This window comes from Neovison vison, chromosome 8, assembly GCF_020171115.1.
Source record: "Neovison vison isolate M4711 chromosome 8, ASM_NN_V1, whole genome shotgun sequence".
Classification (NCBI taxonomy): domain Eukaryota; kingdom Metazoa; phylum Chordata; class Mammalia; order Carnivora; family Mustelidae; genus Neogale; species Neogale vison.
In genome coordinates, this window is record NC_058098.1 from 124,693,015 (window position 1) to 124,719,246 (window position 26,232).

At 57.1% G+C, this 26,232-nt stretch overlaps 1 protein-coding gene across 2 annotated transcripts in view; it reads left to right on the top strand.

Moving 5' to 3' along the window:
- Window positions 1-748: 748 nt before the first annotated feature.
- DNMT3A (DNA methyltransferase 3 alpha) overlaps window positions 749-26,232 on the top strand; it is a 96,468-nt gene continuing 70,984 nt past the window's right edge. Inside the window, exon 1 of one of the 2 annotated variants that reach the window (XM_044261959.1) lies at window positions 749-817. The gene's annotated coding sequence lies outside the window, so the exon portion shown is untranslated. Of the gene's footprint in view, window positions 818-26,132; window positions 26,170-26,232 lie in introns of those variants that run through there. The other variant, XM_044261961.1, reaches the window with a different exon arrangement.

Consider the following 26,232-nt stretch of genomic DNA (forward strand, 5'->3'; position numbering starts at 1 on the left):
CGGTGCGGATGGGCCGGCGCTGCTGTCCCCAGCCCCAGTGCTGAGGCAGGCAGAGTGCAGTGGGCTCTGGTGGAGGTCGGGAGAACTGCAGGGTGAAGGCCGCCGGGGGCTCCGCGGGCTGCTGGGGGGAGGCACTTGACACCGGCCGGGGGAGAGGAGGGGCCGCTGTCCCTACGGCCAGTGCTGGATGCGGGGACCCAGAGAAGAGGCAGCGCCAGGTAGCGGGGCGCCCCGCGGGGGCGTGGGGCTGGGGGTGGGAGGGCTGCAGCAAGGCCCCCGGCGGAGTGGTCCGGAACGCGACCGCGGCGGGGTGCCCAGGCCCAGCGCAGGGTCGTGGCCATGCGGGGTCCCGCCTTCCGTCTCGCAGCGTGCGGAGACCCCCCGGCGGGGCCGTAGGGGCCGGGAAGTCGGGCCGAGGGCGCTAGGACCGGCCGCGCGCCCAGGCCGCTACCGCCGCGGCGCCCCGGGGCCCCCCAGTCGGCGCTGCCTCCCGGGCCGGCTCCGCAGCGCCGGGGCCGGGGCCAGCGCGGCCGCGGGGGGCGAGCAGCGGGCGGAGGCCTGGGCCCGCGGGCGGCCGGAGGGAGGGAAGGAGGAAGGCGGAGAGAAGGGGTGGGAGGGGGGGACCCGGCAGAGGAGGCGGAGAGAGGGAGCGCGACAGCGAGCGGAGGGAGGGAGCGAGCGAGGCAGGCAGGCGGGCCGGGAGGGAGGGAGGGCGCGCGGGCGGCGGCGGCGGCGGCGAGAGCAGAGGACGAGCCGGGACGCGGCGCCGCGGCACCAGGGCGCGCAGCCGGGCCGGCCCGACCCCACCGGCCACACGGTAATGAGCGCCGCTGCTGGCGGCCCGGGAGGCCGGCCCGGAGGCGGGCAGGGAGGAGGGGAGGCCGGGCGGGGGGCACGGCGGCGGGCAGTGCCCAGCTCGGGGCACGCTCCTGGACCCCTGCAACTCGGCGCCGGGCGCTCGCGGGGCCAGGGCTGCGGGCGGGGACGGCGGGCCGGGCTGGCCAGGGCGGCGCGGAGGATTTGAGGGTTTGTTTATGTCCCCGCGGGCTCGGCAGGCGCCCCCTCCCGTCCCGCCCGCTCCCGGCGCGGAGCCCCCTCCCCGCCCCCGCCCGGCTCCGGGCTCAAGTTCAAGTCTATACAATGCCGCGGGGGGCCCCCTCCACCGCCGGCCTCGGTCGCGGTGCCCGGCTCCGCGCTGCCGCAGGGGCCCCGGCCTGGCCGCCCCCGCCTTCCGGGCCCTGCCCCCGCCCCGGGGCCCCGCCTGGGGCCTGCGGCCGGGGCGCTGGAGGGCGCGGACCCCGACCCGGAATGATCGGCTCCCGCCGCGGCCCGCAGGGAGCGGGGGAGGGGGCGGGGGCCGGGCCCCGCGCAGGCTCCGCGGCGGCGGCAGAAAATGGCAGCCTGGCACGACCCGGCCCCCCGCCCCTCCCCCCGGCTCCCGGCCCTCCTCGGCCCGGCGGGGCGGGGGACCCGGGAGGCCCCCGGGGGCGGGCCGAGGGGTGATCCGGGGGCCGGGCCGCGGAGCGCTGCGCAGCGATCCTCCTCCGGCCACCTGTGGCTGGGGGTGCGGGGTGCCAGCGGATCTGGGAGGGGCGGCGGGGGTGGGGAGAGTGCCACTTGGGGGGCACACCTCCCCGCGGAGGGCCGGGCGGCGCGAGGGGGGGGACGTCGTGCCTGGCTCCTCCCTGCCCCCGCCGCGGGCCGTGGGAGCCGGGGCGGCGGCGGCGGCGGCGGCGGTGGCGGTGGTGGTGGCGCCGCAGTGTGGGGGCGGGGCGGGGGCGGGTGAAGATCCCGGGCCGGGGCCGCGGGGGCCGGAAAACGCGGGGATGGGAGCTGCGGGCCAGGGCCAGGGCCGGGAGCGGCGCGGGTGGGAGCGCCTGGGGTCGCCCCCTGCAGCAGCACCCTCAGTCGTACACACTCACACGCACGCGGACACACTCACGCACACGCACCCCCGCTGGGCCGGTGCAGACGTGTCCTTGAAAGCTTCGCATCTGCACAGTGAAGGACGAGGCCTCGCAGAGGCTGCAGATCGAGGTCTTCGGCCCCGCGGCCCCGCGCCCCGGGAGACCCCGAGCTTCGGAGCCGCTGGCGGCCGCGGTCCGTGTCCCGCCCTCACCCCGGCTCCCCTCCCCCAGGCCGCCCTGCCCTCCCTCCCCCTCGGCGCGGACCGAGCTGGCTTGAGTCCAGGGCCCGCCCCCGGCCTCCCCCAGCCCCCCATCGCTGGGGCCCGCGGCCCTCCGGCTGCCAAACTGCATTTCGCTTTCCTGGAACCTCCCTTCTTGGGGGCACCCACTCCCCTTCCACCCCCCTCTGTTATTTCCCACTTTTCTCTCCATCCCCAACGTCCTTCCACCTCTCTCCACCTCAAAGCCAGTTGAGCAGGTCTTGCCCTGGTTGGGGAGTGGGGGGCTAGCCGACTCTCGGGGGCTTTCTTCCCCTGCTCCTGAGGGGAGCACCCCCGTGGCTGCACCTTGACCCAAGATGGCGTCCAGCACCCAGCTGGGCAGCTCCGACCTCAGGGCGGGGGAGGCAGGGCGGCGGGGAGGTAGTGGGGGCGCTCCCAGAACCACTCCACGCGCCCCCTCTCAAACCAGCAGGGACAGGAGCCTGGGCGAGACGCGCCCTCTGCCCTGTGACCCAGCTTGCCCCTCGCTGCCATGCCCAGAGACTGCCATCAGCATCCCTGGGGGACGGTTCAGTCTTCATGTTTCACCCTGCGCTGCCAGCGGCTGAACCGGCCTCCAGCCTCCTGAGCCGGCCGGCTGCGAGGGGATCCTGGGATCAGGTGCTGCTCTGCTGTGCCTCCTCCCTTCCAGGCAGATGTGACAGCTGCAGCCAGGGAAGCTTTTCTCCTTAGGCGTTGCTGGAGTGTTAGGACTGGCCTGTGGGATCTGGGGAGCCCAGCTGTTAGGCGGAGGGACCCTCTTCAGGCTGTCCTCCGTGCTGGCAGGGGCTATCATCTTCTGGTGGATTCCTGAGCTGCCTGGCTTTGGGAGGCTGGGGTTGTCAGGAGTTCCTGCTGGGTTTCTGGGGCAAGGTGGCCCCCCTCTGCCTCCAGGTCCCACGGAGGAGAGCCTGGTTGGGCTGTTTGACAGGCAGCTCCGCGGAAGTGTGAGTCTGCACCTGTGTACCTACCTGTGCTGCACCAGCTCGGGCTTCGGGTCTGGCACCTACCTGCCCGCCGCCCTTCCCGGCCCCACTTCTTTGGGCCCTGGCTCCCTCTCTGCCCTCCAGCTGCTTGAAACTTGTCTGTAGCTACTCCTCAAATGCATAACCCCAGGCCCAGGCTGACCCGACTCTCCTTGTCCCCCCCCCCACTCCACCCCCTGTTGCAGGGGGAGGCTGCCATGGGAGATTGTCCTTAGAAAGGTGAATTCCTTGTTGAATTGAGGACTGCCTGTGCACCGTGCAAGGGCTGCCCCCCAGCCCTGGAGAGGACAACCCGGACTGTCATCTGTCAGGGTGTCTGCGGACAGGATTCCTCTGTGGGGTGGGGGTTGGACTGGAGCTTGGAGGTCCATTCCAACTTTGAAATTCTATGGCTCTGATTCTAGTGGTGGAATTTCAGACCCAGGAATGGGGGCGGGGTGGTCTGTTTTCACCACACAGCCGTAATCCGGAAAGGCTTCCAAGGAGAGGAGGTCTGAGAGTGCAGGGCCTCCTGGGGGATGGGTCTTGGAAAGGAAACGGTGGCATGAGGGGTGGGGACACTGCAGGGAAAGAGGTTTGTCACAGGTGACCGCACAGAGAGTAAAAATTCAGCTTCCCTGGTAAACCTTCATAGGCGTGTGTCCTTCTGTAGGCTTCCATGTAAATCCATGTGTGTCCATAATTTCTGAGGTTTTTTTTCCCCCCACGTCCAATTCACAATATGCTCTCGAGTCCCTTGTGGCTATTTTCCTATCACAGTCACAAATCACTGCCAATGGTCCTCTGGAAATGGCTGCAAGAAATGCAGGACAAACTAAAAAATACTTGCCCTGGGTGACTTGGCCCCTGGGGAACTTACACTGTCCCCTGCTCCTGCTCTCTTCCATAAGCCTGTGGTCTCCGCAGGACAAGGACTTGGCTGCCTCTGGGTCATCCATCCGACATTTAGTGGGACCTCCTTGAATGCTGAACGGCGGGGCAGCTTGCTATGCTTCTGTGGTTTTGGTCCCTGCCCTCTCCCTGGCGGTGGCCAGGCAAGGCTCCTTTTGTTGGGAAGCATATAGGGAACTCAGAGGAGTCTTAGCTGCTCCCTAATGGGTAAGTTAAGAATAGACCATCGCTGGGCCTGAAATGTTACCATTAGTATCAGAGCCTTAGAATTTAGGCTTAAAAGAGAACTGTGAGCGCTGAGGACACGTGGAGTGGAGTTGGGGGCTATTTGGGTGTGGGGCCAGGCGGGGGTTGGGAGTACTGTCCAGACCCTGAGGCCAGAAGAGCCCATCCTGCCTTTCCCCAGTCCTTCCTGCTGCTTGTGCGGACCTGGAGTCCCTGACTGCGTGTGGGGTGCGGGGTGTGAGGTGTGGCCCTTGGGAATTGTTTCCACTTCCACTTGATGTGTAACAGGGAGTAGAGGCAGTCGGGAGCCCTCACCTGCCCTTTGAGGCTGGGCATCTCCGTGGGCCTACGTTTTCCTGCCTTTGAAGGCTTTCATGGTAAATTAAGGTGCCAGATTCCTTTCCCCCCAAATTTTGAGGGCTTGTTTTCAGTCAGGTCTCTCTTTGACTATTTTTTCCTTAAAAAACAAAACAAAACAAAAAAACCCCAAAACCAAAACCGAGTCTCAGACCCATGAAGTGTCAGAAATGTGTGTGTGTGTGCGCGCGCGTGTGTGTGTGTGTGTGTTCAAGCCTGCCTCCACTTGGCTGAGTGTTGTGGGCAAGACAGGGTGTGGTGTACGTGTGTGTGTGGAGACTTCTCTGTACACGGTGTGCGGCCCCGTGGGGAGAGAGGTGACTTGCTTAGACATGAGCCCGTTTCGAGCCCGAGCTCAGTCGCAGTGAGGGCCCTGGAGTCAGCCACTTCCCTGCCGCGAGATCAGGGACAGCTAACTTCATTGCTCTGTGCCTCAGTTTCCTCACCTGTACCGTGGAAATAAGACGCCGCTGTGCTTAAGGTTGTCGTGAGGATTCGCGGGGACAGTGTGCATTGGTCCCGCAGCGGAGTGTCCGTGCTCAGTGTCTGGGCAGCGTGTGTGGACCGGTGCTGCGGGAAGCGCGTTCAGAAGTCTGGTCCGTCTTCCTGCCTCTTCTGCACCATCTCGGACAGCAGAGGAAAGTGCTGATCCTGCCTGACAGAGCTCCAGAGGGGGAGGGCTCCTCAGTGCCACCTGGCAGGGGGTTCTGGGAGTGTAACGGGTGACACTGCGAACAGGTTGTCTGTGTACTCACTTTTTTCTAAATCCCTCACTTCACAGTTCCAGCTCTTTCTTTGGTTCCCATGTGTGCTTGCCGAGCATTTCCTGTGGGCAAGGCCCTATGCTGGGATTTGAGGGGACACGGAGTGAGTTTAGGATGAACCCCGCTGATGAATGACCATAGACCGAAGTCACAGGAGAGGGAGAAATGAAGTGCTCAAAGGACAGTGCGGTCATAAGGAACTGAGGGGATCGGGGAAGGCTTCTTGGAAGAGGTGGTACCGAAGGTGGGCCTTAAAGCAGTGAAGTCGGGCGGGAGGCCAGGCTGTGGGGGATGGGATGGCTGGAGTGTGGAGGAGATGCTAGGCGGTGGAGGGGGGCCCTGGGGGTGCTGGGGGCCAGGCTGAGGCCCCACATCGATTTGGGGAGACTGGTCCCTGTGCTCCGTAGCTCCGTAGCTCCTGCTTGTCCTGTGGACAATTGTATTGAACCCTGCTTGTAGTGGCTTCTCGGGGTAGAGAGAAGCCAGGGGGATGAAAGTGAGGGCAGGGGAGGGCCCCCCCCAGCTCATCTGGTGTAGGTGCTTGATGGTCCTTTTATATTCTATAGACTCTCCAGTGCTTAAGAGCTCAATGTGGAGGGAAATAGAGCATATTTAAATCACACAACCCTGGGGCGCGGTGGGGGGGGGCGTGGGCTGGAGGGGGCAGTGGCAGGGGCTGTGGCGGTGAAGGGGAATACCAGCCAGTGACAGCAACTGGCTGAATGGGGAGGAGAAGGGTCGTCGGCTTGGCCTCTCATTGCTTCCCCTCACCCAGGCTGAGGTGCCCCAACGTCCAGAACATTCTTCCAAGGGTTTGCGAGCAGGAGGGAAATGGAGGCTGCCGGAGCTGGCTCTGCCCTTCCCTCCGGTCTCCCTCCGCCACACGCAGCTGAACTGAGCCCCTGGTTTGGAGAGGGTGGCCCCAGGCGGGGCTGCAGGTGCCTGGCAGCCCCTAGCAAGGACAGCTCTAGTCAGGTCCCTCCAGGCCACATCTCCCTTGCTGATCACATCCAGGCCGGGCCTGTCTGGAGGACAGCGGCGGGGGAGGAGGTGCAGACGTCTGGGGCTTTCCTAACTGAATCCCGGCAGGGAGTGGAATTTTTTTTTTTAGCCATAGCTCAACGTGGTCCACTCCTGTCCTGCTGAGGTTCCCTCTGACCCCTAAGACTTCCCAGCCTTATTTACTTCTATACCCAGGTTCCTATTTTCTCTTTCCTGCGGTCATGGCCCTGCTCACTGTCATGCCTATTGATCTCCGTTTCTGTTTCAAATGTCAAGGTCATTTTTATTCTGAGCCGGTTGTTATCTGCCCTGTCTGGGTACACCGAGGGGACAGAGGACCATCTCTCCCAGCTGGTAAGAGGAGGGTCAGAACTTGGGGGTTCTGACTCCTGCTCTAATTAGATGGATCTGGGGGTTGGTGCGGATGTTCTGGACCTAACAGATTACCTAGATCCCTGTGTTCCGGTGGTCCTTACTCGAACAGGTTAAAAGATGTGGAGAAGAGATGTTACGGGACGGTGAGGTCAGATCTGTGGTTTACGGAGCCCTGGATTGGACCAGGCCATGTCATGGTGAATGTCAGGGAAAGCTTGGGCTGGGAGGCTGGGAGGCTGGTGCTCTGGAAGTGTCCCCCACCGCCCCCCAGAGGTTCCCCAGAGGACCCTGAGAGGGGCAGGTGAGGGCCTCAGCCCGGTAGGTGGGATCCTCGAACACTCCAGCAAACAGAACCTGTTGGGAAGGGACTTCTTGAGGGAATGGTCCTGTGTGATTAATTTTAGAGATTCTGAAAGGATAAATACATTTGTGGATAGAGGGAAATCTATTGAGATTTCCCCAAGCCTGTGAAGTGTGGTAGTAAGCGTGTCTATTCTGATGTGTTAAATGTCCATGGTGTGGTGTTGGGTAGCCCACAAAAGCAGTGTGCAGAGCATAATCTTGTTTTTGTAAAGTCCTTTAAAATAAATACAAATGTACACGGACAGAAAAAGTCGTTCTGGGAGGATACACAGCCGACCTGTCAAGAAAGCCTTGGCCTTTTTACTTGATAAACTTTATACATTTTTGTGATCTTTGAAAAAATGTCAATGCACATGTGTTCCTTTCCTAATGACAACAACAAAAATAAATAAAACCACACTTTTTAAAGCTTCTGGATAAGAATGGGAAAAAGATTTGAGTCATGCTAGGACTGGAAGGTCGACTCTTTTTTATAATGGATAAGAAAGGAGCTTGGAGACTGACAGCAAAGGGTAGGGCCACTAGGTCCCTGTCCTTCCCGGGAGGGCTGTGGGGAGGAATAGTATGGATGCTCTGAGCAAAGGCTGGGGCAAAGGAGGCGAGTGGAAAATAGGCAGCTGGCTGAGTCCCTGTCCGTGCCAGAGCCAGTACACCAAGTTAGCTTTGTCGGACGGCAACTTGAACTCTCAGTTCACCCAGGGTGGGAAACAGATCATTGAGGGTCTTCACAGAAGGCTTCGATCTGGCTGTTCTTGTGGTCCAAATGGTTCCCTGGGAGGTATAACCAGGGCCGGGTCCCAGGGTGGAGCTCAGGAGACCCAGCCCCCGCACAGAAGGAACAGCGTGGGGAACCGCACGCAGGGAGGACAGAGTGGGGCTTCAGGAGGCCCCCAGAGGGATGGAAAGGGTTCTGGGGAGCTCCTCTGGCATGTGGGCTCAAGCTGCGCCCAGCTCTGTGATCGGGAGGCCCACGAGTGGGTGGCAGTGGCCCAGGGGACAGGGTGGGGAGGTGAGAAAAGGCAGCTACAAATTCCTCTGCCTGTTGCTTGGCAACAGCCCCCACCTTCCCCATCCACAGCCCCTCCCCCAGCGCAAACCCCCACCCATGGGTGCCCTCTTGGAGTCTGTTTTCCCCTCTGAGGCTGCCCCTTTAACATGACATGAGAAAGAGTATGTGTCCTTGTCTGTCTCTGCCCCACCCTGGATTAAGGCAGGAGCATAAATATGGTACCGAGCAAGCAAGCACAGAGCAGGTCCCTCTGCACCGCAGCTCCCCCCGCCCCCGCCCCGCCCCCCCCCCCAGGGCCCCTATAGCCCCCCAGCCAGCAGGGGACAGAGGTGCTGGGCCAAGAGGAGACTGGCAGGCAGGGGGGCTGGCAGACCTTGATGCGCTTCTCAGCACTCCTAGCCCACAGTTAGCGTGGGCCTGACGTGGTGTCCCTGTGTCCTCATGCCGCAGGCCCGGCATCCGGGTGTAGGGAGGGCCTTGGCCTCTCCCCCGGGTTGCCCGATTCAAACGCAACACTGTCTGAAGCACCTGCTGCTGACCCCAGCACACAGTAGGTGGCCAGGAGGTAGGAGTTCCTTTTCTTTAAGTGGGGTCACCAGAGGGCTGCATAAGGGCTTCTGTGGGGACCGGGCAAGACGACCCCCCGCGAAGGGCTCTGTCAGCCCCTACAAATATTGTCTGTCATCCTCTCTGTGGGGGCCTCAGGGCCTCGGGAAAGTCAGGATTCAGATGGTTGGTCTGTGAGCCCTCAGGCCCAGACCACCTGATAGCCAGGCCTTTCCTCTGGGCGCACAGACTTCAGTCTTGTTAGAGTCCATGCCCACTGGGGACCGCGCTGGTCCCCTAAGTCCTAGGCCTCCTTTTTCCCGCAGGCCTCTGGTCTCTTTGGGCCCAGAGCAGACGGTGACGTCTCTGCTGGTTCTGGGCCTACTGGCAGGGCCGGCTCTGCCCCTGGCCTGGAGGCCCGGGAGGGTCTAGACCACAGGGGCGCAGCAGCTGGCACAGAGCGATGGGTCCTAATGGCTTTATGACCAGCAACAATGTGGTGCCTATTGCCATCGTCTCTCAGCCCGGCTCCCCACCCATCTGGTGGTGGCCTGAGGGCCCGCCTGGTACCAGAGGCTCAGCCGGGAAACCCAGTGGGGCCGGGCAGTTGCTGCTTTGGTTTTTTTCCTGTCAACACCCTCAACACAGCCCAGACTCCCGGAGAGCTGGGTTCAGCGGAGCGAGCGGCCAGGGCCCCACCTTGGCAGGCCTGGCATCTCTCGGGTTTCTGTTCAGAGGTCCCCTGCTTCAAAGCCTCAAATAATGTTCATCTGTTCATTTATCCCAGCCCTACTGTGTGCCAGGCACTGGCCACAAAGACGAAAGAGACAGAGCCAGTCTCCAGGCCCACAGTGCGATGCAGCTGACCAGGGCGAGAACTAGAATACAGGCTGCTGGAGAGAGCTCGGGGCACCGCGGGCGCTCAGAGAAGGGAAGTCACATTCAGAGAAGAAAGAAAATCAGGAAGAGCTTTTTTTTTTTTTTTTTTAAATTGAAATTTAGTTAGCTTATACTATGAAATGAGCTTCAGGTGTACAACACAGTGATTCGACAGTGACATAATGACAGAGGCCGTGCTCGAGCAGGGTGTCAAAGGGCAGGGAGCAGTAAGCTGGGGGGAGGGGGGTGTCAAGGGCATTTTCTGACCTGATGGGATGTCGGGGCTGGAGCTGTACCCTGGAAGGGTAGGATGTAGCCTATGGAGATGTTGGGGTTGGAGTAACTGGCCGGCAGTATTTCCATCTGATAGAGCACCTAGGGGCCTCTGGGCAGAGACTGGACAAAAGGATGGGGGGAGGGAGCCTAGGCAGAGGGGGAGCAGCAGCGGGGCGTGGAGGCGGGGTCCATCGTGAGGCATTTCGGGAGCAGAGCTGGCAGGAGCGGCTGGGCGATGTCCCCTGGCCAGCTGTGTGGGTGGAGGTGGCAGCCGCTGAGAGGCACAGGTGGGGGTAGTCTGGGAGGGCCCTGGGGGTGCTTCACGTGGGGGAAGGGACTGCAGTTGCGGGGCCCAGTGTGAGCCCCAGTGCAGCATGACGGATTAAAAGGGCCGGCACATTTTCTTCGGTAACTGTAGCCACCCCTGCAGACTTTTGAGGAGGGAAGTAGTGGGGTGGGTGGGGGGGATCCTGATGTTTGGGGCTCTGAACGGGGCCTCGCACTTCTCAGGAGCCCCTCAGAAGATGTGCCTCGGGGCGCCTGGGTAGCTCTGCGGTTAAGGTTAAATGTCTGCCTGCCTGAGGCTTAGGTCCTGGTCCCGGGGTCTTGGGATCCAGCCCCAGCTCGGCTCCCTGCTCAGCGGGGAGTCTGCTTCTGCCTCTGCCCCTCCCCCTGCTCTTGGTCTCTCAAGTAAATAAATAAATAAAATCTTAAAAAAAAAAAAAAAAAGGAAGATGAGCCTCAAGGTCTAGTCTCTGTCCCTGGGCTCCCTGGCTGCAGGACCCGGGGTGAGCCCTTGTCACCCTGAAAACAGTATGTCAATTGCAAAGCTGGCGTCCACCCTCCCTTCAGAGGTAGGCCTGCTGGGATACTTGGGGATAGGCTGGGGACAGCAGTTTTGGGAAGCAAATAAAAGAAACAAACAAAAACTTTCTCTAAAATAGAGGTGAGCCTTCTGTATGTCACGGGAAGAGCCATTTCCGAAGAACTTCTAGAAAAGTGATGCGAGCTGGGTTAGCACCACTGAGGGAAGAGGCAGAGTGTGGCAGCGTGCCGGAGCCACCAGGCCCAGTCCTGGACAGACAGGGGTCTCACTTTGGCCCTGTCACCTCCTGGCCGCACCCTTGGGTGGATCACGCACGCCTCCCTCCTTCGCCTCGGTTTTACCATCTGCAAAGTGGAGGCAACCTGGCAGGCAAGCTTGGGTTTGCTTGTTTGAAACACTGCTTCTTGCACTAAACCTGGGTATTTGATGGCACTCTTCACACTTTCTATGTCACCCATCTTTTAGAAGAATCCTTATGCGGTGGACCTCACAGGTGTTCGGGAATTAACAGCGGCACACGGTCCCTTCTGGTGCTGAGGAGGCACACGTGCGGGCCCCTTCTTTCTCTGTCTCGTCTTTTGAGCTGCTTCTTGCTCTTTGCCTCTGGGAGGCCTGTCCCACCTGTCTCCTCAGTCAGTTGGGAGGACTTCCCTGTCCTGGGGGACACACTCCATGGACTCTCAAGCCTGGGTCCGCCCGGGGTATTTGAGAAGCATCTAGTGGGCGACATGGAAATCAGGGGAGTCGGTTCCTTTTCTCTGTGATAAAGAGGGGACAGAACTGTCCACAGCTCTGTGGAGAGCAGAGGGTGAGGGAGGGAGAGGCTCCACACTGTGCCGGGCCCGGGAGGAGCAGGACTGGGACCCAGCCCAGGAGCTGCCTGGGAGTGCCAGGGAGAGGGGGGCTGAGCTCTGGTGGGGTCTGGGAGATGAGCTTGGGGTGACCCTGTCTGGACAGTGAGGCCAGCTTCTCGTTAGCGGGCACACATGGTGACCATTGGCTATCTCCCGCCCCCGCCCCCACCCCCCACCCCCCCGACATGTAGCCATGCCCAGGGGGAGACCTTTGGAGCATCGCTGCCTTCTGGAAGAGGCTCTGCTGGGAAGATGGCTTCCCGGCCCGGGCTGCGGGGGCCGTGATGTCGTCGGGAAGGCCTGGGCCAGAGTCAGGCTGTCTCTCGCTGGGCAAGGGGCTGGGGCGGGGACCGCTGTCACCTGAGGGTGGGACCCGGTGCTTCTTGCACAGACCTGTGTGTGTCTCCCGTCGGAGGGGCAGCCCTCTGGAAGCCGGGCCTATATGGACTGAGGGTGTGGTGGTGTAATCAAATGAAACGTACAGCATAATTAATCTGGCATGCCCTTAACGGTATGCATAATTGTGCTGCATGGTAATTAGGTGTAAATGGTAAGCAGTTCACATAAATGTTTTTGTAATTGGTATTAATTTTGCAGAGGCAAACTAAGTTTATGCGGTTTTTTCTCTTCTTGCTCTGTTAGTTTTCTAGCACAGGCAATTCCTCGCTCTTGGAGGAATTCTACTGCAAATGTTTGTTTATCAGGCAATGTTTTGTGTTTTCTCTCGGAACAATGTTATGAATGGTTATGAGGTTCCCAAGCTGGTTTCCAAATGCCTCTTTGGCCCAGAGCGTAGGTGAAGTGGATGACACGTGGGCAGGGGGTGCCTGGAGTGGGAGAGTGTGTGCGTGTGTGTGCGCGCACGCCTACATGTCTGTCTACGTGTGTGTCTCCACATGTCTGTGTGTGTCTCTATCTGGCTGTGTGTACGCACGCATGTGTATCTGTATGTGCATGTGCCTCTGTCTGTGTGTATCTGTGTGTATGTGTGTGTGTGGCCACTGTGACAGATTCCGGGCTCTGGTGAAGAGGTAACCTGTTCTTGTGGCTGGGCACCTCGGATTAGGGAACTAGCGGCAGACTCGGGCTCGACCCCCAAGAGGGGACTCCGGGTCAGGCCACAGTGAGCAAGAGCCACTCGTGGGTGTGGTCTTAAGCCAGAGTCTAGGTTTCCTAAGGACACGTCACTGGCCTTTTGCCCTGATTAATCATATAATACTTTTTTTAAAGACTTCACATTTCTTTAGTGCCCACTGTGTGCCAGGCACTGTGCTCAATGGCTCACTCGGATTCTCTCATACCTTAAAATGGGTTTATAAATAGGGGCTCCTAGTTACTCCGTTGTGCAGATTGAGAAACCAAAGCCCATGTCTCTGAGGGGCAGAGCTTGGGGTTCGAGGTGGAGTCCGGCTGAGTCTAGGGCCAGAGTGGGGGAATGAATGGCACCAGGACTGCTGGGCCAGCGGCTAGTGATTCTGAGAGGTGCTGCCCAGAATCTGGGGCTCTTCTTCCTCCTCTCAACCCCCTCCACAAGAGGTTTGGTTTCAGGTGGGGCAGCAGGGAGGAGAAAGCAGATCAGTGACCAGTGGGTGGTTCATGTAGCGGTGGGTCGAGAGGGACTGTGCTCCAACAGGACCTGAGGACCCTTTGGGGGGACATCTTAGTTTTGGCCTGGGAGGGGGTCAGGTGGCTGATCACTTGGTGTCACTTGATCTGGGAGGAGTGGAAGAAGCATGAGCATAGATGGCGGGGAGAGAGCTGTCTTGGCCTGGGAAAGGTGGTGCAGGAGCCCAGAGCCCCCGAAGAAGGCCTTTCCATTGGCACAGTGCCTCGGGGGACTCTGCTAAGCAACCCTAGAATAGGGCTTGTGGGGGGTCACTCTGGGCACGCAGCCCTGGGAGTGACCTCACACAGTCCTCTCTGCCTCAAGGGGCACCCGGAGCAGGCAGGAGGGAGAAGGGCTGGAGCGGGAGACAGCTGCTGGCCGTTTGGGGGGCCTGCAAGGTGCAAGAAGTGAACTCTGACCCCATCTGCTTGGGAAAGCGGACACGTGCATATACACACGGGAAGCAAAATGACCACAAACAGAAACTGATTCAAGACCCCTGGATGGGTGGTCGAGAAGTAATGGGAGTGGGGGTGCTGAGGGATGTGGGGAGAAGGGGCCCCGTCAGAAGAGAGAATGGTGTGGGTGTAGTCACAAGTGTGGGGACGGAAGTTATAAGCTGGAGGAGGGACAGTAACCGGTCCTGGAACAAGGGGGTCAGCTAGGAAGGGGGGTTCATGCTGCAGTGAGATTGTTGTAGGACTGGGCCAGAGTTTAGATTTTACTGTGCGTGAAAATCACTGGCATCGTGGTTTTTTAAAAAAATTTCTTTTTTAGGATTTTATTTATTTATCTGTCAGAGAGATAGAGAGCACAAGCAGGGGGAGTGGCAGGCAGAGGGCGAAGCAGGCTCCCTGCTGAGAAGGGAGCCATATACGGGACTTGATCCCAGGACCCTGGGAGCATGACCCGAGCCCAAGGCAAGTGCTTAACCAACTGAGCCACCCAGGTGCCCCTCATGGATTTTTTTTTTTTTTAATACCAGCTTTATTGAGCTATAGTTCATATACCATACAATTCACCCATTTAAAAGGTAAAATCTGATGGTTTTCAGTACCTGCACACAGTTGTGCCACCGTCCCCACAATCAATTCTAGAACATTTTCATTAGGCATCCTAGGCTTTGACTGAGAAAGCCATGTGTGGAGAATCTCTGCTGAGCGGCTGGGGTGGGCGGGTAGAGGTACGAGAGGCTGGGAGCCTTGTTGCAGAATAACCACCAACCGCAAGGCCCATGGTGCAGAGGCCCCGGGTGGGGACGGCGGATGGAGGTCCGAGGACCAGGTGCTGCATGAAGTGTGGGGACGGCGGCGGGGGACAGGGAATCTCAGTTCTCTTCGGTGGTGGGGGCTCGGCAGCGGAGGGGACGTGGTGGCACTTCCACAGCGGGAGAGAAGCCAGAGGAAACAGGAGGCATCTGGTTCTCGCAGAGTCGGATTTCAGGTGACTGCGGGTCAGCCAGGTGGAGAGGTTCACGAAGTAGACTTGGAAGCCTGAGTTTCTCCGCAGAGGGGAAGTTAGAGGGCAGCGGAAGGACCAGCGGGACCCCTGAGGGTGTCCACTGCGCACTTGCAGAGACAGAGCAGAGGGGGCCCGGGGTGGGAGAGTCAAGGGCACAGAGCCAGGGAGAGGCGTGGGTGGGAGAGAGAGCCAGAGAATCCCCCGCTCTGTGAACCTCCAGAAGCAGGGATGTCTCGGGGCTCAGCAGTAGCAGTCGAGAGATGATGGACGTACTGGAAGCAGGGCAGTGGTTGGCTGGCACGGAGGCGGAATTGAACTCCGGGACCGAGAGGATGGAAAATTGGCCCCTTGACGCTGTGGGTGACCGAATCAGTCCGGGCCCATTCAGAAGACAGAAACCACATAGTGATTTGAACAGGAAAAGTTCACTATCAAGACTTATTAACTACAACAGGGGATGAGAGTAATGAGAGATCGGCTAGTAAGCAATAATACAAACAGCAGAGAATCTAGAAACAGCACTTTGAGACCAGCCACTAAAGGGAAGAGGCCCCCCAGGACTGAGACCCTTGCTGGAAACCTGGCCCCTAGAACTCACTGGAAGCCCATCCTTTGGGTCCCAAGGAAGGCTGTGTATGAGGAAATATCTTGCTGGAGGCACAGTCGCCACTAAACCCCCCCTTCAGGGGGATTGTTGGGTGATGCTGCCGGCGGTCCCACACGGCAGAGGCCAGGCCCCGCAGGAGCCCCTCCCCACAGGAGCCTGGTGCTGGATGGGGCAGGACTAGGTGTGGGGGGACGTAGGGGAGCCACAGGGACAGCAGGATCTGGCTGCTGGAGGAGTTGTGTATGGTGCTGGAGCCCTCCGGGGGAGCCCACTGGGTCTAGGAAAGCAGACTCCCTTTTCTTCAGTGTCCCTCCATCCCCCTCTGCTGGCAGAGTGTGACGCCAGACCTGCTGGCCGAGGAGAAATATTTCAAGGGCCTAGCTCCATTTTCACTGAGCAGGAAATGAAGGATGAATAAATCGATTAGGGGCACCGTCTACTCCTTGGGCTGCACAGTTCCATTTGCACCTTTCACGCACATTTGGGCCCCCATTGCAACTACCAAATAAGCTGTATTTCTACCTAGCAAGACGCAGCCATTTTTCTCACTGAGGTTCTCACCCTTTTCCCCAGATGAAGAGTCCTAGCAATCATTGTATCAACGGCTGTCTACATGAATAACTTCTCGAATTCAATCACAGTCACACTGACTATTCTCCTCTTACCTAAGGACTAAATTATAGGGGCGCCTGGTTGGCTCCGTCGGTGGAGCGTGCAACTTTTTTTTTTTTTTTAAGATTGATTTATTTATTTGAAAGAGAGAGAGAATGAGCATGGGCAGGAGGGGCAGAAGGAGAGGGAGAAAGAGAGAAAATCCCACAGAGCCCAGAGTACAGAGCCCAATGCGGGGCCTGACCCCCAACCCTGAGATCACAACCTGATCCCAAACCAAGAGTGGGACACTTAACCGCGTGTACAACCGAGGCTTCTCTGCACATGCGACTCTTGATCTCAGGGTTGTGAGTTTGAGCCCTTAAAAAAAAAAAAAAGACTAAATTATAAAGTTAATTTCCAACAACTGGTGTATGAAATAATGGGAAGAAGGAAGAAAAACAAGAAAACAGTTACCATGTGCAAATAAACATGTATCTGTCTCAAGTAAGTAGAAAATACGCAGAACTACTACAGTTCTCATTTCTGTATTTGTTCGCAAGGCCACATCTGCAGTCCGGCTCCTTTCTCCCACTGCCTACCCTACATTTCCTCTCCTCAGCAGGCCAGGCTTCTCTTACCTGGTGGAGTGACCTAAACTTAGATGCTCGGAGGATCTGAATCCCCGGTTGGCCTGTCGTCTTTGTTGTCACTGTTCCTGAAGTTTTCCCTTAACCTTAACTTTGGGGCATGGAAGTTCTAAGAGATAATTGAGAGAATCCTCTGGATTTCAGACTTGGTCTTCCTTGCCTCTGTTGTGAACCAGCAACCCACTTTCTCTTTGGTAACCAGGATCAATCACCCAAACCAGTGGGGTAACTTTTTTTTTTTTTTCGTCTGTTGGTTCAGTGGAATAGGGATCCAAAAAAGCCAGGCTGTTGACTTAGCATCCTGTGGAGCCATGGTGGTGGGGGTCATGATGGTCAGCATTCCTAGAGGGTTTCAGAGACATGGGGTGGGGGGGCTAGATGTGGGGGTCAACGGGGAAGTAAGTGAAAAGTCTCGGGAGCTGCCCGGTGTGGACCATGGGCCACCTCCTGGGGAGGGGAGGACAGAATCTGAGCCACTCTCACGGCTGCCCCAAACAGCAGCCCTGCCAGGGTTCACATGGCTGATTCTCACACGGACTTTCAGCCTGGGCCCCCGGGGTCCCCGGCTCCAGGGGCACGGAACACCCCTCTAGCTGTCCTAGCACGTGTGGCTCCCGACAGGGCCTCTCCTGACTTGCCATGCTCAGAACTGTATGCTCCTTTCTGGAAGTCTGTACTGGCTCTTTTTAATGCCCAAGGACAACTTCAGATCCTTACCAGCATCTATTTTGGGTATAAATCTTTTTTTTTTTTTTCCTCCTTGCTTTTGGGGCTGTGTCATGGTAACCATTAGATGAGCAGAAGAGTCCGATTCAACTCCTCTCTGCTCGTGGGGCCACTACGGTGGCAGCAGCTTGGGGTGATCATGAGAGCTCACGCTGGGGGTGCCCTGGCCTCGAGGATGGTGTGACAACCACAAGTCATTGTGTTGTGACTCCAGAGCCAGACAGATGGGCTTTGAAGTGGCAACAGGATGGCAGGACTGTTGGCCTGTTGCCAATGGCTTTTGGTATTCTATGTGCAGCTGGTGGTTTGGACGGGAGAGATGTTTCTGGAAGACAGAGTAATGGTATGATGATGTGCATCTCACTCGTGTTGAGAGAGAATGAGCAGTCCAAAGGAGAGATACTCATCCCCCCCTCCAGCCCCCCCACACACATCCAGCCCAGTCTTGTGACCAAGAGAGGCTGTCATAGTGGGGAACAGACTTGGCAGATAGACATCTCTGTCTAGGAAGCCCTGATCCCTCCCCTGAGCCTTCTACTGGCCCTCAGCTCACCAGCCCCGGAGCTTATCACCACCCCGGATGGTATGGGGCACAAGATTACTCTCCTGCCTTCTGTCATCTACAGGAGTCATTTGCTCCTCCTCCCAAGCTCAAGTGGGAAATTCAGCTATGAGGCTGTCATCTGTGGGCTTGTGTCCCTGTAGGGGCATAAATGGTGGATCTGGGGTGTATGCTTAGCGCTCATCCATGACTGAGTGCTGCCATATTTGTGAGGCCTCTGGAGTTCCATGGACCTGGTTTCATAGCCCTACTCTGGAACTTTCTACCTGTGCTGCCTTGGAGAGGCAATAAACCTCTCTCAGCCTCAGGTTCTCCTTCTATTAGAGGTGGGACTACCAAGGGAACCTGCTTTATAAACTTCATAGGATTGTTGTGAGGCTGAAATGGGACAGGGCATGTCTCTAAGCAAGGGCCTGGCACGTGGCTGGTACTCAGCAAATAGTTGAATGAATGACGGACTCGTTGGGCAGGGCACCAGATACTATGATTAGAAGATTGCACTGCTTACCACCACCCCTACCCCTGTCCCCACTGCACACAGGCAGGAAAGGGAGGCTAACCAGAAACTTTGCTTTCCGACCAGTTTATGCCCAAAGCAACAATCACAGGTTAATTGTAAGAGGACATGATGGAATGGAACACTCTGGACTTCAGGGTAGAACAGACCTGGATTTGAATCTGGCTCCCTTTAATCGTGACCTAGGGCAGCTTTGTTAACCTCTCTGTATTTCCCTTTTCTCATCGGGGAAACTCGAAAAAAGTAGTCCCCGCTTCAAAAGGTCGGAGTGAGGCATAAGGATCAACGAGATGTTGACATCGTAAAGCTCTGTTCTCAGGGGTTGGCACATCGTGGGAGCTTCCTAAGTACAAGATCCTGTTTGGGCGATGCAGGCTCACAGGCACTCGGGGGATTTCAAGAAAGGAGAAAAAACTGTGGGCTGGATTAGTCAGGGACTAACAGTTGTTCGAATGTATTGCGTATTTTCTTCGTGCCAGGCACTCTTGTAAGCACGTGCGATGCATTTCATTTAGATTCTCACAACAGCTCCGGGAAGTGGCTCCTGTCACTACCCCCCTTTTACAGCTGAGTAAACTGAGGCTGTGGGCCACCGCCTTGCCCCAGGCCGCACAGCTGATGGAGGAAACAGGTCAGGATTTGAACCCACGCAGGAAGAAGCCCTTCGGGAGGCTGGCATATGAGTCAGGACTGTCACCCGCGGGGCGCAGACTCACTCACACCCCAGGGACGGAAAGGCTCCCACGACCTGGAGGTTCAGAGATGCCCCGCCTTCGGGTACAGCGAGATGCTGCGGGGACCCAGGCAGTGACCACAGTTTGCCATCCCTCTGTCTTCAGCCCTTTGTTCTCGGGCAAGCCCTCCCCCGCGGGCAGCAGCTCCTGACTCCCATCCTACCCCTGAGCCTTTCCATTGCACCACCGGGTCCCGGGAGGCGTCTGATTGGCCCTGCCCAGTCACGTGCTGACGCTCTGCGGGAGGGGGTGGGGTGGGGTAGGGTTAGGGGACGAGGTGTGGAGTGAGAGCAAAGACACCCCACTGTGGCTGGTGGGGAGGGGAAAGGCCACCAGACAGCTGGAAACAAGCAAAGTCCACGAGGGGGAAAGCAGACTTCAGATGCGGGGAGGGAAGGGGGTCCGCTACAGAGATGGTGAGGCGGTTCTCAGCGGGACAGATGGAGGGCTTGCCCTGGCGTCGAAGGGGCTTTTAGGCAGAGGACATTAGGAATGTTCCTGATGGAGCAAGGATTTAGGCTTGGGGCAATGCTGGCTTTGCTTCTGGAAGAGACTGCTTCTGTGCAGGCCCTAGTTGAGGTGACACAGTGGGGTGACAGTGTCAGGACTGGTTGGGGCGTGCTTGGAGGGGAGATTTGGAATGATCTGCGCCTGGGGAGGGGAGGCGGGAATGATGGGGGGGGTGGGGGTAGGGGACAATGTGGTGGGGGCGGGGGTGGGGGCGGGCGGTGACGTGGCAGGTGACGTGGCCGCCATGGCTGAACGGTGGGTCTCTGGCTGAGGTGGGCTGTTGAGTGAGCCAGCGTCGTGGTTAGGGACGTAGGCAGCCGTGACAGGCACAGATGCCTTTTGGGAGGCAGCACCCCGTGCCTGGGCCGCACCTGCTGGAAGTGATGTTCCTGGAAGATAGTCAACGTTTGGTGAGGGGAGGGGTGGGGTGGGAGGGCAGGGAGGGAGGTACCACTTCTGTAGCCCGTGATGGAACTCTGTGTGGGTGTGAGGAGTTCTCTGGTCATGGTTATGCTGTGGGATGTGATGGTTTCATAGAGCGACAGAGGTGGAAGGGCTGAGCTGCGCTCAGAGAGGAGGATGGAAGCTGAACCCAACAGAAGGTTGCAGTGGGGGAGGGGTAAGACCGCCTTCCCATCCCCCCTTCTGTCTTCCTAAAATTTCTCTTTTATTTCCTCACAGTAGTACACGCATATCATTTAAGAAGGCGGTCCCAGTGTCTCTTCGCCAGAGAGAGGCTCCCATCCTCTTCCTCTTCTCAGAGCTTTGAGCTGTTTCTTCTAGCAACTTTACAGCTCAGGTTTCTAAGGAATGTGCATATTTTTGACCCTTCCATTTTAGACATTTCCCATTGATTTCTTATTTAGCAAATAAGATCCTAGCTCTCTTACCTAGCCACCCTATCCACTCCCAAATCGTTCTTGTGGTGGGCCTACTCTTCAGGGCACGTACCAGCGTTTTTTCAAAACACTGGTTGTACGCATGTATACGTGTGTTGGAGGTCGTATAGTGCTCCGCCCCCTCCAAGACTGTCACATCCTCGTCCCCTGAACCTGTAAATATGTTACTCTTATGTGGCTAGAGGGACTTTGCAGTTAAAGATCTTGAGGTGGAGAGATCATCCTGCATTCTCTGGGTGGGCCTGGTATCATCAGGAGGGGCCTTAGAAATGAACCGAGGAGGTAGGACGGGAGCAGAGACAGAGTCAGGCGGTGAGAGAAGGCCTGGCCGTCGCTGGCTCCCAAGATGGAAGGGACCAGGAGCCCCGGCATGTGAGCAGCCTTTAGGAGCTGTAAGAGTCAAGGGAGTGGATTCTCCCTAGAGCCTCCAGGAAGAATGCAGCCCTACCAGCACCTTGATGTGTAGCCCGGTGACATGAACCGTTTTGACCTTCTGACTCCCAGACCTGTGACAGAGCAAATTTATGTTGTGGTAATTTTTTTGGTAATTTTGTGGTAATTTGTCACAGCAGTGGCAGGAAGTTTCCATGTATATATATGTATATATACACATACAGACCCACACACATTACATATGTATGTCTATGGACACACAAGTATTTGTTAAATCAACGAATGCAGCTGTGTTCCCAGCCAGGCCTTAGAGTATCCTGCAAGAGTTTCCTTTCTTTTTTTTCCCCCGGAAGTTAATAACGACCTTGTTTCTCCATCTGCCTTATTTTCTCTGCACCTTCTGCCGATTGCTGCCTCACCTTCTCAGCGCTGTCGGCGGGCTCTCTGCAAGGGCAGTCACGTCCGTAGGACATGTTCTGGCTCCAGTTTTCCAGCTTCCGCTGTCTGGGCAGGCAACATGTCCTAGCGGCCATTCTGGGACTTCCTTTTGCGGTCCTCCTTGTCATTCCCTTTGCCTTCTTTCTGGTTGGAGTTCCTGTTTTCTGGATCTCGTGTCTTCCTCTTGTTTGGTTTACTCCCCTTCCTGGAGCACATGGTCCAGGACAGGTACCTGTCAGTATCCGAATCCGTTCCGTTCCCGAGTTTGGATGGCAGACTGCGAACAGTGAGGAGCACCTGTGGTTTTGTCGGATTAAAAAGACCCTTTGGTGGTCTTGGGCATGGCGGCCACAGTACTTCTTAAGTCACAGTGCTTAGATCTGAGCAGTGGCTCTCGATGGCTTCATCTGACCTCTTTTCACCTTAATCCTGGAGAATCCCTTCCTTTGTCTCGGGTGTCTTAGAGGACATCTGCTCGCAGTTCCAGAGAAAGGAGTATCTGAAAATAACTTCATGCTACTATTGCACCTAAATGATTAGGCTGCGTAAAGAATTCTAATGGGAGAATTATTTTAAGAATTCTGAAGGTATTGGTCCTTTGTCGTCGTCTTCTTCTTCTTCTTCTTTTTTTTTTTTTTTTTTTTTTTTGTTAAAGATCTTTATTTATTTATTTGACAGAGATCACAGGTAGGCAGAGAGGCAGGCAGAGAGAGAGAGGAGAAAGCAGGCTTCCTGCTCAGCAGGGAGCCCAATGCGGGCCTGGATTCCAGGACCCCAATATCATGACCTGAGCCAAAGGCAGAGGCTTTAGCCCACTGAGCCACCCAGGCAACCGGGTCCTTTGTCTTCTTGCTTTCCACATTAACGTTGAGCAGTCTGAAGCCATTCTGACTCCTGAACCTCAGTATGTCACCCTTTCCTCCCTCTGTGCAGGTCCGTAGGATCTGCTCTTCGCACCACTGTTCTGAAATATCACAGTGATGTGCCTTGTTGTGGGTCTGCTTTCCTCCCTTGTGCGGACATGCAGTGGGCCTTCTCAACCGGGCCACTTGTGTCTTTCACTTCTGGAAAATTCTCTTGCACTCTTTCATCAGTAACGTTCTCCCGTTTTGTTTGTTGTTGTTGTTTTTGCGACACCTGCTTTTTACATATGGAAACTTCTGGACCAGTTCTCTCTTTTCCATTCTCTCCAATTTTCATTCTTTTTCTGGTGCCCTTTGTGTTGAGTTTTGCGTCTTTACTAGCATGGTTGGTATTTCTAAGCTCTTTTTTGCTCTTGTTTTAAACAGTACCCTGTCCTTGCTTTGTGAATGTAGTATCTTCTCTGTGCACGAAGCGTGTCTTTCCCAAGTTTTGCTCTGGTTTGGTTTATTTGTTCTTGTCTCTATTTTCCAAGTCAGAGGCCTCCCTCAGATGTCTGCTGGTCCCTGGTTGTTCTGTACAGGATTAAGAAGAGGGGACTGGGAGCTCTGGTGCATGATGGTGGGCTTGTTTCCTGGCAGACCACACCGGTTGGCCCACACAAGCCATTTGGACACCATTTGGGCTCTGGGTGCAGCACCTGTATCTGTAGGCTTTTCCTCTCGGACTGGCAAGATTCTCCAGAGGGGAAGAAGGTGAGAGTCTGGCTAGCAGGGTTCGAGGGGCCCAGTGGGGGAAGAGCTTTGGGGCACGCAACACCAGTATTTAAAATAACCTTCATCTCCTTGATTTTGATCTATTACTGTGGCTCTCCACTGCTCCCGTCAGCTCTGTGCAAAGACCCTGGGTTCTGTGCTCCCCGGAGGGTCAACTGTCAGACTTCTGGGGGAGGGGATCTAGGGCTTTTCCTGCTTTCATTCAGTCTACTTTATTTTCAACATGGGTCCTCTCCACCCCTGCCCTGGGAGATAGCCCGGTGCTATTGCCTCCATCTTTTAAGGATTCTTGTTACAAATGAGGTTTGTTTTGATTTGATTTTAATTTGAAAGCAGTTCTGTCTGAAATCTGGCCCTCACAAGTCTGCTTTCCAGACCCCAGAATTTCGTTGGTGGTGTCTCCTCTGTGTTCCGCCCACTCATGTGACTGTACGTCTCTTAAAAAGCTTTCTACCAAGTTGGATTTAGAAGGTAGTGAAGCCGGGTGTGCATATTCAAAATCCCAGTCCTTTTTCCACAACAGTTTTGCAACTGGAGTAGTAATAATGGTGATAGTGTCAGGTGTGATACCAAGACTTTTTTATGATGGGATTCCTTAAACGCTGGTGAAAGTTATTGTCAGAAACATTATTTATGGCCCCTGTGGCCACTAGAAGTATAAAGGAGGAAATAAAAGCTACCTGTCATGGTGGTAGGGTTCTTGGCGTGGGTTTTTCTTTGGCGGTGGTTCTTGTGGTACAGCCCTTGGTGTGGGTGAGAAGGGGCCTCAGTGCCAGGAACAGCAGAGCCATGCTTGGCAAAGGACCATCACGGTGGACGCAGGCTGCTGTGCTGGGACCATGGGCTTCGGGGCAGGTCTCTCCCAGCAGTAGGGCTGCTTGAGAGAAGGAAGCTTCTGAGGCCAGTTGGGAAGCGCTGTGTCAAGTCCTGGACCATGGCCACCACGATGGGCCCCCTAGCATTGTGCAGCGCATGGCCCGCCTGGCCATATGCTGGATGGTTTTCAGTGACGCGGGGTGACTCTGAGAAACACTTTCTGAGGAACCTACAGACTGACCCGGGTCAGCTGAGTTTGCTTTGAGGTGAGCACACACCGCTCAACTATCAGGGGGATATGTGGAGGGAGGGGAGAGGGAAAGAGCATTTCCCTTCCTTTCCGGGGTGTCTGCCCTCAGGGTCAATGCCTTGTGATGTTCTGCTTTTCCCTCCTACTTCCTTCCTCTTCTCATTGGCAATCAGGGGTTCTCTGAAAGTTTTTTTTTCTTTTTTCTTCCCCTCACAGAAGCTCCCTGGATATTTCTAGGCCACAGGGCAGTAATGAGACAAACATCTGGCAGAAGGTTATCTGCCTCTACTTTGTGCCTTCTTGGTCTTCATGGACTCCATGTTGGGGCCCTGGGACTCCTGAGGGTGTTCCAGCCTTGTCTGCTTCTCCCCTTTGCCCTCGGCGCCTCCAACAGCTTGGCAGGGCAGGGCTAGAGGACGCCTTGTAGATTATGTCATCCAACTTGCCCATTTCATGGATGACGAAGCTGAGGGCCGGAAGCCCGAGGCAGGACTAGAACCCACATCTGCTGACGCCAGGTTCAATATTCTCTCCAACCAGACTCTGCCTCTCTTAGCTTCCACATCCTTTTGAAGGTTTTGGTGTGGGGGGTGAGGGGGTCATTGGACTTGTTTGTGCTAACAAACGGTGTGTGGGTTTGAAGGGGAGTCGCCAGCCCATAATGGAGGGAAGCCTCATGGAGTTCTGGGTTGGACCAGTTCTCCCATGGACTGTTGAGAGCTGTTTCTGGGTGCTGGTGTAAGTTGGGGGACGAAGCTTCCCAGAGATCGGCCTCAGAGCTTTAGTGAGAGAGATCTGGATTCAAGCCTGTGCTTGACCTCTGGAGTAGAGACTGATCCTCATCTTTTTGAGCCTGAGGTTCCACTGTAAACTGTAAACGAGGGAGAGTGAGAGTACTAGCAGCTGCCCAAAGGAGGGCAGGCGGGTTTAGCACCGCCTCTGATGCCGAAAGCAACACTCTCTTTGGAGAGACACGCACGCGTGTATCCGTGTATCGGGGCAGCGGGCGCGCATGGAACCCAGTGCCGTGCTGGGCTGAGAAGCACACGTTGCACCTGGAGCTTCCTTAGGGCTCACCTGTGGGGCTTGGGGCCCCTTCAGCCGGGTGAGGTTTTAACTTAAAGCTCCTCCTGTCCAGGCCCTAAGGAGGCTCGTCCCAGCTCCAGCCTCCCCCTCCACACAGGAGGCAGAGCCCACCTCCCAGGGAAGTGCCTCCCTGGGGAAGGGGCTGCACCCCTGGGAGACCCAAGCCTGTGCTTTCTCCAGTGCCTGGTTTTCCAGGGAGCCTTGGTTGGAGGGGGATGGGAGAAGAAGCCCAAGAGGGAGGGGAAGCCGGGGAAGCAGAACGGGAACTGGAAGGGGAAGGGTGTGGGTGGGCCCAGATCCAGCTGCCTCCCACTTTCCTTCTCCTGCCAATCCCCTCCCTGCAGGCGGGTGCACTGGAGGCAGGGGCTTGGCCCGAGTTTCCTCCTGGGGGGTGGGGAGCCGGAGAACTCAGTGTCTGTGGGGGGGGGGGGTTGAATCCGCAACACCCCCACCCCTAGCTGAGGCCTGCGGCAGGAGCTTTGTTATTTTACTGGCTTGAGGCCCACACCTGAAGCAGGGAAGATGAAAAGCCCCTAAAATTAAGCTGTGTGGGTGTGCAGGCCCCCCTTGAGCCCCCCAGTTTCCCGAGGCAAATGGGGCCGATTCGTGGAGTTGGGGGGGAGAGTAGCGTGGCCTGGGCTGTGGCCTCTCCCCACCAAGACGGCCTCTCAGCAGCACTGCAGACCTAGGCCTTTAGCCTGGCCGCAGCTGGAGTTCAACCTCAGCTTTCTCTGGGCCCAGACGCTGGTCCTGAAGTGAGGTGACATTCATTTCACTACATCCTGTGACTGCTGCTCACTTCCTCCACGTGGTGGGAGCCGTGTGGGGGTGGGGGCGTGAGGGGAGGACAGATTAGAAGGAAAATGTAGCAGGGCTGGGGACCTCTGGGATTTCCCAGGGGGTGGCTGGGTGGGAGGGAGGGTGCGGGAAGCTTTCAAAGGAGAGAACAGACGTGAATGAAGAGAAGGGAGGAGGCAGGAGGCCGCTGGAAGGCCCAGAAGTGGCGCCCACTGTACCACAGCAACGCGGAGGCCCGGGGAGACTGCTGGTGCCTTGGAGGCAGGAGGAGGCCCTGAGGGAAGCCAGGCAGGACCCTGCCAGCTGAGTCGGCCTCAGTTTCCCCCGCTCTCTGGCTCTCTGGCGGGCTAGGCTGGCCCGAGCTGCCGGTGAGCTTGGGAAGAGGAGTGAGTTCGGAGGAACAGGCCTCACGGGGTCGCGTGGGGCTGACT